We start from the raw sequence: 17842 nt of genomic DNA on the forward strand, positions 1-17842 counted from the left end.
TTCTTCTGAAATATTAGTTCCTAAATTTACAGGTTTACCTTTGGCTTTTCATGATTACAGATAAAAACATTTGAGTCTATAAGGAAGGGCTGTTTGTGTCACATTGAAAGTTAATGCGGGGCCCTCCCTGGTGGCGCAGCGGGTTAAAGCACTGCGCTGAGAAGCTAAAGCCACTTCCGCATGAGTTTGATTCCCGCCTGCCCCGGAGGTGACCACATGGCGTGGCAGACCTCTCCTGACCCGCCCACTGCTCCCCTCAGCAGTGTGCTTCGTCGATCTGCCTGTTCTGCTTCCCACTCTGCCTGTTCTGCTTCCCACTCTGTCTCTCACCCTCCGCATCTCTGGCCTGTACCCCAGTTCTGTATGAATAAATAAATCTTTAAAAAAAAAAAAAAAGAAAGTTAATGCGATCATGGATTTTAAACATTTGATCTAGAAAATGCAAGAACCATTTTTGCACCATCCAACTTAAAAGATTGCTGATATATGTGACATTTTCCCCTAGTGGCTTACACTTTAGGAATGAAGAGTTTTAAAGGTCGTGAATTTTAGATTAATGTGTAAAATTAAAGCTTGTGAGGAATTATTTATAAATGTAAAAACAAATAAGATGTATGTTTCAATCAGGAAAATCAAAGGAAGATTTTTGTTTCCGATGGAAGAGAAAGAAATCTTTTAAGATGGGATTTAGATGGGTCAAAACAAATAAATTGTTTTAAGAATTTTAAAGTGAAAAAATAGTACATTTATATGAAAACTATTTTTTCATTTGCTAAAAGGATAAAAGTGCCTAAAACAGCATTTAGCTTTTATGGTAGATTGTACACCTTATAAGTAGCTTAAAACTGCTGCTTCAAGTTATCTTTAGCCTCAGTTCTCTGGTTAACTAAGAGAAACCTAATAATCTTTGCATTGAGTGGTCCTCGTCAGAGGTAGGCATTTGCTCTTAAAAATCTTTCATTTTTTCAAGAGAAGAGATGAGGTGACCACGTCCTTGTCTGTCAGATGGAGTCTTCCCTTACTTTCCCAGTGATGCTCCGGATCCTTAAACACTGGATATAGGTATAAATAAAATGGGTCCACCCCATTTTACTTTAGAATCTGCAGTCATGAAAAATTTCCATCTCTATAGTATTGAGTTGGTTTTCCTCTGCTAACCCATCTATTATTGCCTTGATGACTCATCCAGCTCAAGAAGGCGTCTAGTGCTTGATAGCTGGAAAAGTCAACAGAGGCAGTTCTGGAATGTTGTCACCTATGTGTGTGTTTGTTATTCTCTCAGTTACTTGGGCCTCACTTGATTGTATTCTATTTTTAAAAAATGTTGTCATTAAAAAAATGTCGTTATAATGACATCATTCCTAAGAATGACTGGAAAACCCAGAAGTATTTGACTGTGAAGGTGAGTCTCTTTTGATTCTACCCACAAGGAAAAGTTTGGACATTTGGGACTTTCTAGGCTAGGATTTCTGTACTGTTTTCTTTCAGGAGAAACTGATTTCTAGTGGATTCCATTTGTGTTTTATTTAATTCTCAGTTCTGCTGTTGGGGTGAGGGAGAGAGGGAGAAGAAATGCATAAACAAGAATGAAATGAGATTTAAAAAGGGAATAGAAAAGAAAGAAGGAAATGGTGTGGAGAGGAGAAAGGAGTGTCTCTTAGATGGTGACAAGAATGTTGTTCTCAACATGGTGCTCAACTGACTACATTTTGTGTCTTGACTGGAACTCAGTTTCCTCATTTATAACATGAGAGTTGAAACTGATGGTCTTCAACAATACCTCAAGTTTATAGTCTGAGAGGACAAGAGAAACTTTTCTTACCTTATTTTATAGGGAACTGAAATAATTGGTTTCTGTGTAGTTTGGGTGTGAAGAGCTTTAGAATGTGGCTGTTCAACAGACCTGAGCACACCCTCACCACAGGGATGCTTGTGGTTTGGAGAACCGTCTAGAACTATTTCTTATACTGATTTTGTCACAGATGGATGACATGAACCTTTGCTAGTTGGGTATCAGAACCTCCTTAAATGAGGTGACTAGACATAGCTTGTCTCATCTCTCTCTTCATGTGCAAGGTGTCTGGAAGGCCCAGAGAAAACAGGTAAGGGAGGTTTCCTAGGAAAATTCTTAAATATGCTTGTCTTCCAGTAGCCATTCCTGAGTGGAAGCAAGTCAGTAGAATATGACTGTATATTGGCTGTGTTTAGATCTTTTCCAGACTTGGAGAGGAATGTCCCAGCCTCAGAAAGAGCTGATCCTCCCTCACTAGCTCATCTTCCTCATCAAGTTCTAACTCTCCCTTGGGGAAATTGAGGTAAATACCTGGCTTCAGAGGTACTACTAAAGATGGTACAGATTATAAAAAAATATTTTTAGGGCCTTTTCTGGTGGCACAAGAGTTTAAAGTGCAGCACTATGAAGTGTCAGTAGCCACTGAAACATGAGTTTGATCCTTAGCCTAGGTGCTGACCCACATGGCACAGTAGACCTCTCCTGTCTCCCCACTGCTCCCCTCAGCAGTGCATTTCAGTGGGATCTGCTTGTTTTTGCCACTCTGTCTATGGTGAATCCTCTCACACCCCCTACACCTCTGGTCTGTATCCCAGCTCTTGTATGCATAAATATATGTCTTTAAAAAATATGTTTAGGCCCTCCCTGGTGGTGCAGCGGGTTAAAGCACAACACTGAGAAGCTAAAGCCACTTCCATATGAGTTCGATTCCCGCCTGCCCCGGAGGTGACCACATGGCGTGGCAGACCTCTCCTGACCCGCCCACTGCTCCCCTCAGCAGTGTACTTCGTCGATCTGCCTGTTCTGCTCCCCACTCTGTCTCTGGTGAAGCCTCTCGCCGCCCCTGCACCTCTGACCTGTACCCCAGTCTATATGCATAAATAAATAAATCTTTAAAAAAAATATGTTTAACCCAAAGTTTCTTTTAAGGTTGTGATTCTGAGATGTCAATCCCCTCATGACCTTGGTGAAAAGCTACCATCTTTTCCTGGTGGAGGCTGAGTCATTTGTTTACCTGTTTCTCCATGGAGGCCTGGGGCTTGGCTCCTGTAGGCTGGCATGTGTCTCCAGGGCCCTTGGCATCTTGGAGGACAATGTGAGTCTTTTTACCCTACTCTTCCATAGGAAGTCAGAGTAGGGCTTACTAGACTTGAATAGGAGTTTCAACTACTTAGGAGCCTCGAGGCAATATTCCCAGGACAGACAGTTTAGACCAAAGGCAGGGCCATCAGAATCTGGATACCCAGCTTGGAGCTGGTCAGTCTTACAGAAATTCTTCCTGTCTTCAAGCATCGTTTCTTTACACAATTTATAGAAGATTTTGCTGATAATTTATTATATTCTGGTTGCCATGTTAGGTAAGCTGGGAACAAGACATGAGCTAAGCTTCTTTTCAGTGTATGGAGGGCCACTGTAAACAAAACAAATCAACAAAATATACCTCCCTATCAGCTCCCACATACCCCTAGTGACTTAGCTTCTTTGTAGAGTCCAGGTTTCCAAGCTTCAACATCCAGGACTGTTGGTTTCTGGTGCTGTGAACTCAGACTAGTGCCTTTTCCTCCCTGTGCCTCAATTTCCCCATTTATAAAATAGGAATGTGGCTGATACTCCAGGATTCCTCAGATACTTCTTCTGTGAAGATTAAATGGATTCATTCATGTAAAGGGCTTAAAGTCACACCGCATATGTGTTTAGTTCTTTATAAATGTGATTACAGCATCATTTCCTTATCTGACTCAGCGTCTCATTCAACCATAGTCAATGGCAGTGCTCACCACTGCCTGATGCTTCATTTTTGCAACACTGTTTTTTTTTACAGGAAATGAGAAGATGGTCAAGTGGGCAAGAAAAAGTAGAAACACCTCTCATTTCAGTAGCTAAAGGGCAAAGTGCATTGAAGTATAAACGCAGACTCAGTGCTCCTGCCTCTGACACTGGTGTTCCTTCCTAAGGCACAGTTCTCCTCTCCAGCCTCCTTGTCTCCTTGTAAGCTGACAAGTGAACCTTCCTTGGCTCTACAGAGTAACAAACACAATAGTTCCATTCACGCGCAATACCAGTGTAACGCCCTCAAAACCAGAGCTTTGTGCTTTGATGGAAAAAGTGAAAACTCTCTGCAGAGGGAATCTGCAGCAGACTCACTGCTCTATGATGGCAGTTTTGAGTCCTGAGGATTTGAACTCACTACTTATGGAGAAAGAGGACTCTGGAAATAGCACAGAATGTGAGGAAGCTCTGGGCTGAGCAGAACCAGAGCAGTCACTTCTGTGTTGTTTCCTTTTTTTTTTTTTTTTAAAAAGATTTTAAATATTTATTTGTGCATTTAGAACTGAGGTACAGGCCAGAGGTGCAGGGGCAGTGAGTGTTCACCAGAGACAGAGTGGGGAGCAGAACAGGCAGATTGATGAAGTACACTGCTGAGGGGAGCAGCGGGGAGACAGGAGAGGTCTGCCTTGCCCTGTGGGTCAGCTCCCTGGCTGGGGATTGAACTCATGATGCAGTGGCTGGGGTAGATTTATAGTTCTATAAAATTTATAGTCCTTTAACCAGTTGTGCCACCAGAGAGGACCTGCTATTTTCTTCTTAAAAGCCTTACTTTAGTTACAGCCTTTCTGAACCTCAGTTTCCTTCTCTATGAAATGTGTATAGTGATAGTCATTCTGCCTATTTTTAGTGTTGTAAGGCTCAAAAGAGATAGCAAGGTGGAAGTATTTTTTTAATGCAGAAAGCTGTTATTATGATCATTGTGATGTTTATAGTGAGTGCGATTTCCCAAGTTCTCCCTGGGAACCATTCCAGCTGGATTCATGCGTCACGCAGAGAGAACTATAGAACCATCTTACACCTACGGAATCACGTTGGGTGATGGCACCAGTAGAAGGGGATTCAATTGTTCTGTCAACGCACTGCAGTTACTTATTATTTACCTACTTATCTCTTTATAAGGTGCTTTGAACTCCTTGAGGGCTGATATATAAATACAGGTGAGTGTAGCTGTTTTTATCACTTGCTTTCCAGAAAGGATTGGGGTACGCCCTGACTCTGTGGCTGGAGTGATTATGTGCACCCACTTTTCCCAAGGCAACTGCTTGCAGGTGCTGCTTTAACATTCTAACAAAGTTTGTTTGAAAGACACCCCAATTAGCTTCTGGTGCTTTGTGTTTGAAGAGTCTCAGGGTTTCAGAGTAGACATTCAGGTCAAACTGCTTTGGGTTCAGAGGCCAGCAGCGCTTAGCCAGTCCCTGTTAGCTGGGATTGGCTGCTCGGCCCCTGCAAGGCTTCTGTCCTCAAAGACTCAACACAACTACTCCTGTGGTCTCAGCCCCATGTTGAGAAGGGGGAAAAAGAGACCCAGGTCGTGCTGTTCAAGTTAGGCAAAGGAGAGATGAAGGTGTTCTGTGGAGTGTTAACTTCCACCGAACAGGCAGGTTTCACTCATGACTCAAACCTAATGCATGTAATGACAATACAGATGGTTCCAGGGGAATTCGCATTGCGCTAATGTAAGGATGCCATTCAGTTGGCAGGGAAAAGGGGGAGGTTAACAAACCTCTTGGCAAAGTTCGGGATACAGTGACACAGAGTGGGTGGGGCTGGCCCAGAGCACTCCTGGCATCTGTCTGTTTACAGGGCAGGCAGGCCTCTGCCCTGAGCAAGATTCCTGGTGGCTCTTGCCAAAATCTGGAGATTTCAGGATGATGGACGTGATGTCCATTAAGCATCTCGAATTTTCCCTTAATTCAGTACCTATCGTGATCCCACTTTTCAGAGGCAAATCAATAGGCCCACCTGCTCATCTAGATTCAGGAAGGGCCTGTCAGCACCGCTAGGCTGTCATCTGTGCTTGCGTTGTGCAAATCTGTTTATCAGTGTGTTCCTTAACTGCCTGTTGCTTCTTCATTGATAACTTAAGTTGCTTTGCTCAGTTGCTGCTACCTTCCAATTACAACAGGGATATGAAGGACACAGGACTGGGAGACAGAACAAGGAATTGCATTCTAAATTCCAGCAGGGCAAGAAACTTGTCTTTTTGGTCATCACTTTGTAGAGTCTGGCCCAGGATTAGATTGTCGTTAAATATTTGTTAGATAGATGAATGAGTGAATGAATGAATGGGACTAAGTTGGGTTTGCCAGTGACTTTTAGCTGGTCTCTCAGGTATGTCATTTCTAGAGAGAATAAATGAAGAGACATTTGTCAAGCATTTACATGCATCCATCATATTTACTTACCTCATTTTATTTAATTCACACACTTAATTGTATCCTAAGTGTTATTAGCTCCAGTTCTCAGACTGGAGAAAATCAGATTCAGTGATTAAATATTGATCACTTAACAGTGGTGGTGATGGGAAGGCTTCTTATAATTTTCCTTCTAAAGACTGTGCTATTCATGGAAAATCAATGCATATCCTGGTGGTCATGTTTTAAGTGGCTTTGAGTGATTGGGTGATTCAGTTTTATTTTAAAACTTCACTGCAATTTTGCTTCCTGCTCTGTAACATCCTGGATAGTCTCATCTCAACTTTGGGAAATACTGTAGGTTTACTTTGTGGTTTCATGAGACCACGGTCTCCATGTGTGACTCATCTTGTATAACATCCTTTGGCCTACCAGGCTTTGAGAAATGTTTGTACCATGATAACATATTGATTTTGGGTACAGAGTTGCAAGATGAGGGAAATGAAAGCTCACATACCTACCATTTAGATTTACCAACTGCCAACATTTTAGCACATTTTGCTTTATCTCATTCAAGCACTATATACCTACTACACACCGAGGTATAACCTATTGGGACTATTGTCACTTGGCCTGTCATTGACCAGAATGTTGGTAAGCCATGAATGATCGTCTATGCATACCAGGATAGTAATCATTTGAAAGAAGATGAATCCTTCCATTGGAAACCAAATGGACCACATGCTTAGTGAAAAAGTAATATTGAGAAAGACGAACACCATATGATTTCACTTGTATGCGGTAGGTACAGAAACAACTGAATGAACAGAACCAAATAAAAATAAAGTTTTAGGCTACAAGAACAAAACAGTGGCTACCAGGAGGGAAAGAAGAGGAGGGTGGGGAAATTGGGTGAATATGTGTGTTCAGTTGTGTGGTGTTGATATGGTGATGGATGAAAACTAGACTTTGGTGGTGAACATCATGTAGACATACAGATGTTGGTGTATAATGTTGACACCTGCAGCCCATATAATTTTGTAAACAAGTGTCACTTCAATAAGAAGAAGGAACACTTTAAAGTATACACTTTGTGTCAGAACCAGATCCTTTGCCTATTAATCCTACTTAACTAAAAAAGTGGTCACTACAAAAAAGTCTTTGAAAAGCCTAACTTTAAATGATTATATAAGTTTCAAAACAAAGGCTGTGCCATTCTTTATTTAGCAAATCTGTATGATTGATTAAATGATTCTCAAATTTTTTCCTTTATTAATAATGAAGTAATGAAATCATTTTATGTTATTTCTGTAGGAGAAATGGGAAATAAAGTGTCCACTGGTTGGTGACAATGGATTTGTCATATTTCAGTTGGTTGTTCTTATTTTGTACCTTCTAAATCTTAGTAATTCCAAGCTCGTAAAAGGAATTCTTCACAATGCTACAATATGTTTTTAGGAAGACTTAAAAAGCCTTGGAGAAGAAATATGCAGACATAATGTTCCCTACTAGTTCATTTATCCAGCCAATATTTGAGAAGTTCTTTTTACAAGCTCAATATTGTAGATCCAAATGAAAACAAGATGAAACAATAATTTGCAAATATCTTGGTTCATTGTGAGCGAGAAGTGTTTATAGCAACTATGGGAACCACAGAAAACAGAGAACCCTAAACTGTCTTTGGTAATTCAGGGAAGCCTTGGTGGATGGTACCACACTGGGTTTTGAAGAACGAAAAAGTGCCAGAAGAGACTTCTGGAAAAGCACACTCCTAAATGAAAGACTTTACCTCCAAAACTTTTATGGAGCCCGTGTGGTTCTTCTACTTTGTTCTCTAGAGTGACTTACCTTCCAGAGATGCCCAAGTTCGGGGACTTCTTCCAGGCCTGGCTGAGAGTGATTCAGGGCAAATGGAGAAATACTAGTCATGGTCAGCCTATTCCCTTGCTCCTGTCCAACTTCTAACAGAACGTTTCCAACATTTCCCTGACCAAGAGCCCATTTTCCATTGGCGATGCTAGGCCACGAGTCTTTAAAAAAAAGCTCCTTTTCTCTCTCTTCAAGCAACTTTTCCTTCTCTGCCTTCACTCTTGCCAACTTCTGGAGGAAACAGTCTTCAGGTACTAGTACTATTCCCAAGCACTTGCTCACTCTCACATTCTGGGCAACCACTCCCACCATCCCCAGAAATTTCTCCTCTGGTTTGCCACTACTGCTAACTGCCCGACCCAGAACTTGTGCTCAGAATTCATTCTCTTTAATCTCCATGTAACATCTGGCCCAGTTAACCAGCCCACTCTTTCCTCTCCTGGCTCCTGGATACTGAATTCTCTTGATTCTTTGTCTGCGCTGATCATTCATCAGCTTGTCCTCATCAGATAAACATTTCCTAAGGTTATGCCTCCTCCATATGACCATTCCCTGTGCAATCCCACTCACTCTTATGACCTTGTCATGGCATTACAAAGCTGTCTCAAGGTCTCTACCTCTAGTTCTGCTCTTTCACTAGCTCTAACTCACATCTGGCATCTGGTGAACCTACGTAATTCTTAGACACATTTAAATGCATAAGACAAAATACAGAATATCATAGAAAGTTCAATAATATAGAGGATGTGAAGATCTATCACCTTGCTCTTATAGAACTTTCTGCCACAATGGCAATGTTTTGTATCTGTGTTCTCCAAAACTTAGGGACTAACTACATGTTAGTAATTGAGACTTGAAATATGGCTACCTAGACAGCCTTCTTTACAAATTGTGCATTTTATTGAGGAAATCATTGATAACATTGTGTATGATTTAGGTTCAATCTTCTTTAGATGCAGGTCACTTAATCTCTCTAGTAAGTCAAGCTTTTTGCACTTGGCTGAAATCTATTGACCTCAGGATGCTGCCATGAGTGAAATATGGTGATCAAAAGCTCCAAGTGGCAGTTGGCTATGACTTTAAGTAAACACTGGGGACAGAAATTTTCCTTCCAACAAAATGATAGTTACTGGTCAAATGTTTGATTGAGACAAAAAGGTTGTGTGCTAAGACACAAAGGTTTTATTTTCTTTAATAATGGCTACCACCTGTGTCTTTGGATTTATTCTCCAGGTAGGCAGTAAGTTCCATCAACATGATTGCCATCAGATGCCTGAGCTATGCAACTATCTAGCTATTAAAACAATCTCATTTGAGTTATTAAAAGATAGTGCTTTCTATTTTAAAATATCAAGCTCATCAATGAATCTCAAGTGCATTGGTGATAGGAATGTAAAATGGCAAGGATCCATTGAAAATCAACTTGATAGATTTTTATAAAGGAATGATACAGTTATTACACTCCTGGGTATTTGCCAAGGCAATTAAAACTTACATTCACACTAGTGTGGGGTTCTTGTAAACCCCACACTAGAAACAACTCAGATTACTTTAACAAATAAATCTTAACTCTTCGTTTTTCCAAATAATAGAGTATTATTCATCTTTAAGAAGAGATATTTTATTGGTACATGTGACATCTTGGATACATGTGGCAACTCAGAGCATTATGTTAAGTAAAAGCAAAGATAATCCCAAAACTCAAAGGGCTATGTTCTTTATGAACAACATTGAAGTGATACAATTATAGTGACAAAGAAGAGGTCAGTCGTTATCAGAGACTAGGATTACTAAGGAGAGGAGCATATAATGTGATGGTGTGGGAGGTGAGGGAACATGGCTATTAAAAGGTAACTGCAGAAGTTTTGTGGTGATGGAATCTTTTGGGTTTTGGTTATGTTGATGATTACTTGAGCTGACACATGTAATAAAGTTTCCTGGAACTGTATATTCCCAGCCAACCAACCAACCAACCAACCAACCAGACAAACAAACAATCTATAAAGAGTGCATGTAAATACTGTAAAAGCTAAATAGTGTCCGTGGCTGAGTCAACCATATTGTATTACATCATTATTTTGGGTTTGGCTATGTACTGCGATATAGGTCATGTTATTGAGAAAAGTTACATAAAGCAGACATGGCAATTCCCATCCAATACTTTATGTGACACATGTGAATTTTAAATTATTTCAAAGTAAAAAATTAAAATTAAAGTTGATAAAAATTAAAGATCAACATATTCCACTTAAAATTTTCCCCACACTACCCCAAATCTTGCAGAAGTTCCACAATGATTCTGAGAGGCTTTCCTGTGCATTACCCCTGATGCTGGTGCAGGAAGGAGGGACCAGAGAGAGGTGCTTTAGTGAGCAGCCTGTCCTTTTACTTATTGCGATGGTTGTCCCACCTATTAGAGTTTCTCAACCTCATCACTAGTGACTTTTGGGGCTAGATAATCCCTTTTTAATATATTTAAACAGACCTTTAATGAGTGGTCTATTAAAGTGAAGACTTCTTTATTCCTAGAGAGTGTGTATGGGGTGGGGGAGTTGTCCTGAGACCATCTGAACCTCTACTGCTACATGTCAGTGGCATGCTCCACCCATCTCTCCACAAGTCATGGCATGCAAACTTTCTCTCCACCTACCCTCTGTTATCCATTGGGTACAACATCACTGCCTTTTTGACCATTCTTTCAATGGCAAGGGTGATATGGATGGAGAGTTTCCATAGGCTTCATCAAGGAAAGAAGACTCAACTCCAAACAACTCTTGTGCTTTGGGTGACAACTTGTAGCTGACTCAGAGCTGATGACAAAATACTGCCTCTACTTTCTGGGGTCTGCAGTTGGCATACAGACTTCAGTCTGACTTTCTCTGGGATTTATGGGATTCCTTTTCTCTACAGAAGGGTTGGATTGGCACTTTTGTCAGACTGTACCACAATATTTGGTTAAGTGAAGATACAATCTTTGTAAATATTGTGGGGTAAAATAATAAATGGGTCAGGCCCATCTTCTCCAAAGTGTCTCCTTCATCACTATGGTCTGTAGAGATCTCTCCCCTTTAATTCCCACTAATAGGTGTATCCTGCTCCATTAATGTATGATGCATAGCCTAAGTGAATTGGATTGTTACCTAATGAACTTGTGCTTAGCTTACCAACGAGAGCAAAGATCATAGAACATCAAATGAGCCAGAGGAAATAAACTTCAGAGAGCATACAGTTCTTTTAAACAGAGAGCCTGGGACTTACATGGTGTCACATGTAGAATGAGTTCTAGACAGGTTGTACTCAGGGTATGACTCAAGGTCAGCAACTCTGATTAATAAAAGATTAAGGAGTTTGATTGGTCATGCCATGTGGTAATTGAGTATTAACTATGGCTTGACCTCAAGTTTCCAATTTCAGTTCTGTGATTAAGCAGGCTAGGTGACCTTGGGAAAAACTTGCCACCTCACTGAACCTCATCTGTAAAATTATGTAAGATTATGATCTAATTTAATTCACAGATTTAGTAAGTGAGAATTAACTGAAATAAGGTATTTCTGAGGTTTAGCATAGCGTTATAGCAAACACCCCATTGTCCTCTTCATCATCATCACAGCAAGTGTTTTGGAGTTTAGAAAACTCTTTCACATACATTTCATCTTCCCAACCCACACAGGGCTTTGGGAGGCAGGTGTTACTATGCTTTGCATTTTATAGATGAAGAAATGGGCTCAGAAAGATTAGTGACTAAATCCACACATCCTGTTAACATGACAACATAACATCAGTCTTCTACACAAAGATTGCAGCTTCCCCTCCAAAGCTTCTGACTTTCCCTTAAGACTTTGTCCTTGATGGCTCTTATGGGGCTTTGCATTTATACAGTAGTTGCTAAATATTTTCCCGTGCCAATTTCTCTGTTGTTTCTTATAAGTTTGTCCACTGCTTCCCAACATGTTCCACTCCCACCATGTAGTTTGGAATGGAGCCCGATCTTTACATGCCAGAAATGTTCATCGATGGAGATGTTGTGATCGAATGCAAGGGGGGTGTGATGTAAGTTCTGATATCTAGGTCATCTATTATCTTCGTGAGAAGGTCAACCAAGAGGTCCAGATAATAATCCAGTTGAGGCAGGGGGAGTGGGGAGTGCGCGGGAAGAAGACCACCAGATCACAGCACATTGAATATTCTCTTTCACTTTGATTCTGGATAAAAACCAAACCAGACCCACAAACAAAAAACAATAGTAGAGTGAAGAGGACACAAAGGAAAGAAAGCAGTTACCTGTAATTCAAAGTACCAGAAGGAAAAAATATTTTTACCATAAGATTCATAATAATGGCGTGTTTTTCTGCTTTTTGTTGCTGCAGTGTAAGTGAAAAAAACAACTATTTAATAAGGTTTTGACATAGAGTTGAACCTCTATGTAAATTTTTGGTTATTCACCAAATGAAAAGCCTTCTTCTGAGGCTTGAGCCAGACGGTTCCTTCTTCCAAGTTTCTTCTCTGAAATATTCCCTCTCCAACCAGGAAAAGAAAATGAAGTTGAATTTTAAAAAGGCAGCTCTTTGTCTCATGTAATCATTTCATTGTACACCTACCACACTCAACGCTTAATCCTTTCAAAACCCATGTCAGGTAGAAATAATTAATAGTTACTATGCTTTGCATGCTAAACTAGCATCATGTGATTCATTGTAATAAACACAATTCTATCAGTTAAACCTGAGCTTGCTGAATGTCCACTTTTGCCAGTTTGGTGCTGGCTTCTATTACACTGAATGTTTCTATTGTTAAGCAGCTGATTTTGCTATTACACTTTTAAAAAAATATTTATTTATGCATACAAGAACTGGGGTATAGGCCCAAGATGCAGAGTATGAGAAGATCCACCAGAGACACACTGAATGGGGAGCAGAATAGGCAGATTGACTGAAATATACTGCTGAGGGGAGAGCAGGGGAGACAGAAGAGGTCTGCCATGTCATATGGGTCAGCTCAGGAATCGAACTCATGCTGCAGTGACTGATGATAGCTTCGTAGTGCTGTGACTTATCCCTCATGCAAGGAGGACCCTTGCCATTACACTTTCATACCTGCATTTCTGACCACCTATACAGTGTTTGGACAACAGGAAGACTATTATTTGTACTGAAGAAGGAAGCTTGAAAAGGTTGTAGTCCTTGGCCAAGTCAGGAGAAAATTTGGCTAGCGTTATCAAAGAATGTGGCCATTGGATAGATGTTCTGGGTCAAAATGTACTTTCCTCATTGTTACCTTTGTTGATAATTGATTGAGAGAAGCAGAAAGGAGAAGGAGTAGAAGGAATTCTGCAGTTCCTGTCATATCTCAAGGAGTTATCGGTCTCATTTCTTGAGTTGAAGTCATAAGACTATGTAGGGGATGTGCTACAATTGACATTTTAGAGTTGTGATTTGCAATGTTGACTCATGCTTTGGAATATTCTTTCGGCCTGAATGCCAAGTATGACCAGCAAAAAAATTCTTTTACCCAAAGAAGTGGAATTGGCACTTCATGATCACAGTATCCAACAGTGCAAGAGCAGTGCCAGGTTTGGTGGGAAGTGAGATTATATTGGAATTTCCTCTGCTAATCTGACGAGATCCACCCTGCCCTTGTCCGCAACCTCAAGCCTGTGATCTTGGAAGCTTATTACTTTGGACTTTGACCAAGTCCAAAAATCAGAGCCTCTGTGGTATGACAGCAAGCAAAATAGGCACTCCTCTGGAAGGTAAAATAAACGCATCCAGGAGTAGCACATTTGTTTGAAATAATGATGATGGCAATGATAATAATGAAACGTTTGCTAAACACTCAAGATGTGCCAACACTATTCTAAACACCCTACCTGCATTGGAAAAGTTAATCCTCACAGCAATCTTATAAGTGCAGAAAATTTGTGTGACTGCCCAAGTTTACACAGCTCGTAAGTGGTTCGGCTGGGAAATCACTCACTCAGTGACTAATCGCCAAACCCAGTTACTGCCTCACTGCTCAACCATGTGCTTTCCTCCTGCTACACTGTCCTTAACTTTGTTTTCACAACACGCTTTATTTGGAAGCCTCCTTTTTCTTCCTAGCCTGAGAAATTCATGCAGAACCACTTAAGGAAATCTGTGCTGAGTCCTCTGAGTCTGTTGGTCCTTGGTACATGTCTCCACCATACTAAATCATCATCATGTGTCTTTTTAAAAAGATTATTTATGCATACAGAACTGGGATACAGGTCAGAGTTGCGGGAGAGAGAGGATTCACCAGAGACAGAGTGGGGAGCAGAACAGGTAGATCTACTGAAACACACTGCTGAGGGGAGAGTGGGTGAGACAGGAGAGGTCTGATGGGTCATGTGGGTCACCTCTCTGCCTGGGGATTGAACTAGCACTGAAGTGGCTGTGCTAACTTCATAATATCATGCTTTAACCTGTTGTACTACCAGGGAGGGAGGGCCCTCACTATATGTCTTATTTTCACTTTCCTCAGTGAAGAATCACATTGACTTTTTCTTCGTATGCTCAGGACTTATGCCTAATATTATTTCAATGTCTAGTAAATATTTTATGGATGATCATTGAAAGGCTCACACAGCAACCTCACTAACGGAAAGAACTAAAACTGAGACAAAACAGAACAAGGCTCTAAATGTCCAAATAAAACCATGTTATTTTGTCAGTCCATCTCCTGACTAAACCAGTTTGTGGGGATTCTGTATCTATCTCAGTCTTCCCACAATGCTTTTCACCCAGAACACTGTCTGTCTACCACATAATGTCCATGGCAAAGCATTGGTGAATGGGGTCATGTTCTGCCCTCAGACAAGTGTGATTGAAATGGCATCAATTATCCTTCATCTCTGTCTAATGCATTATCTCTGCCTCTCTTGGATGTCATGGTTCCATGGGGGCAACGTGTCCCTGCATGAGATCCCTGTCCTCTGGGCCACAGTGGTGGAAGCAGGAGAGCTACCCAATCCAAGCTGTACCAGCAAACTTCTTTTGGGAAAGGCTATTATTCATTTCCCAAGGAGGAGATGTAAATGTAAGAGCTGTTGACAATGATTACTGCCCCACAGTTGGACAAGGTAGGCAAGACTCATCTGGAAGAAGTGTGAAAAGCAAAGAGAATCAGGGAGAAATGTCAAGTTTATAAATTCAGGAAAATTTCCTGACTAGAACACGTGTACTATTCCAGGCACCAGGATTCACAGGCCCCATGAGAAAACGACCATTTATTTGCTCACTGTCTTACTTCAGGTCTAGAACAGCAGGCACTTGATAATTGTTTGTTCAGTGAATGGATCAGCAGGGCCTAGAGCAGAGGAGGTAGTCAGATAAAGGAAAGGGACAGATGGTCCCAATTACCTGGAGTCTGGAAGGTCTTTGGTCTCACGTAGGAGACCATCATATCAACTTAGAATTTTTGGCTATAAAATTATGGCAAGAATGGAATCGATAATCATCAGTGTTATCTGGAGAACTTTTGTGCTGAATTCTGTGGATCACCTATGGACAGTCCGAATCAATTAGTCTCTCAGCAACTGCACTTTCCCAAAGCCCCCAGGTCACTGAGCTGAAAAGCTAATTCTTACAGTTCCATGAATTCCCACACCCTGGTTTACTCACCATCCTGCCTGAAGTTAGACTATTCATTGCATTGTTTTAGGTAAATATCAGTGGGTCATTTATTTAGCAACTATTTATCCAGTATCAGATATATGTAAGCATAGTATAAACTGATTGTTCTGCTTTTAAAATGTTCTGATTGGAAGACAATGACTACCTTCCTTCCATGAACAAAAACACAGTGCTTACTTTAGTGTTGGGAGTTTCATGGCACTATTGCATCACAATGTATGCAGTCATGAATTCTGTAATATTAGAGGGTCACAGAGTATGGACTCATGTACCCTGATACTGTCTGCTTTTCTGAGAGGTGGGAAACAGACTTAGTTCAAAGCAATCTGGAAGCTGAAGTTCTGCCCATAAAGGTAAATTGCACCATTGTATGTTACAAATTTGGATCTGCAGACACCCCGAACATCCTGTCACTGGTGGCTGCCTATTCAGAGGGCGACTGACAAATTAAGGTAAAGCAAGCATTGATTTGGGGTTCTGGTCCCTCCTCCTGATTACCTGGATGAATTACCAAGCCATTTCCCCTTCTGGATGTTTATGTCTTCATGCTGCATGGAGACACTGCATCTGATCAAATTGCCCTCAGATTCGAGGAATTAGGGATCTCGAGGAATAATAATTTAGAGTCCAAAGACTGATCATTTGTTGTTGAGGTGTTCAAAATCACAAACACACAGTTGTAAGCTAGAACTTAATAATAAGGTGGTCATCCTGAGGTACATAGTATTTTACAAGTTGAATGAAAGCAATTTTTTTTTTCATAGAGTAGCTGAAGATGGCAAGAAGTACCACAGAGATCATATCTGAGGTTCTCTCCAGCTCTTAGGTAAAAGAAAAACAATTCCCAGATGTGAAAATTTCTCCCCTTTTTCTCTGACCAACTCAGCAGAATTCTTCTGGTTCTACTCTATACAGGAGTAACAGATACCAGGAGCTTTAATAAAATCACTCACCTCCTATTAGGCATCTTAGATGACACAAGGGAGGGAGATCATGTGATCACTGTTCCCTTCCTCCCGCTGGCGCTTTACCATCTGCTACCCTTTGGCCTTTTCTGGGCTCCCCACTAAACTATTTGCTTGGGCACCCCACCCGGAAGTTCTAGGGGACTCCCTCATTCTTCCAAACTCATTTGAAACTCAGCTTCTACTTTTTGCTGATCCATCTGGATGGAACCGAAGCTCCTCTGTGACCCCACTGCCCCTGGGCATCATGTGATTATAGCTCTTGGGAATGTTGTTTATGTGGCTCTTGTTATTGTCTCTTCCCTCTGCTAGACCATCAATTATCAGAGGGTAGGAATCTCACCTTTTTCACTTGTGCATGTCTCAAACTTGGTAATGACTCTATAAGTGGATCAATGGGCAACTGAGACCCAGAGACGGCCACATTCCATGTGCCACATAGATGACAGAAGGCCATCATGTGTGGGTGTGGTCTCTGCTCAAGTAGCCCCCCTTCAGCCCCAGTTCCCATCTCACCTCAGCAAGGCGGGTCTCGTGACTCATTTCAGTGTCATCCCTGATTGTTGTCTCTCACCCCAATTACAACTGTCCTTAGGTCTTTCATTCCAGGTGCAATTATGTTTTTTTGGGAAGTGCTGTTTACACTCTCGTGTCATTTGCTTCATCTTTAGCTCTGATGATAATGACACCACCTGCAAAACAAATTCTCCTGAGAGGGGAAAGGTACTTTATAAAGACCCAGCAAACTCTTCAGGTGACAAGATAGAGCCCCAAACCTTGGTTTTCGAAGAGGTGTTTGCTGCTACAAGTGGGGTGTTATGACTGCAGGGTGAAGCTCCTTGATAACTACTCTGTGCTGCCTTTGATTTTCTGATTCCAGTAGTTGCTGATTTTGCTTTTTGCTACATAACTACTATGTTCCCAGGTATTCGCTGCAATTTCTCAACCAGTGTTCCCAGCGACCTTCAGTTTCATTTTGCTGGTGACATTGGGGGAGACAGAAATCTACCAAGTATCAGACAGCAGGAAAGTTTTGGGACAGGATTCAGATACAGTTGCAGCTGAAGCTCTGCTGTTTGGCACAGGGCCGTTCATCTGTGACTCCTTTTATTAAAAAATCTCCACTTACAAGCTGTTTTCTAGTGACCTTCCATCGTATTCCCT

Source organism: Condylura cristata, unplaced genomic scaffold, assembly GCF_000260355.1.
Source record: "Condylura cristata isolate star-nosed mole 26May11 unplaced genomic scaffold, ConCri1.0 scaffold00015, whole genome shotgun sequence".
Taxonomy (NCBI): domain Eukaryota; kingdom Metazoa; phylum Chordata; class Mammalia; order Eulipotyphla; family Talpidae; genus Condylura; species Condylura cristata.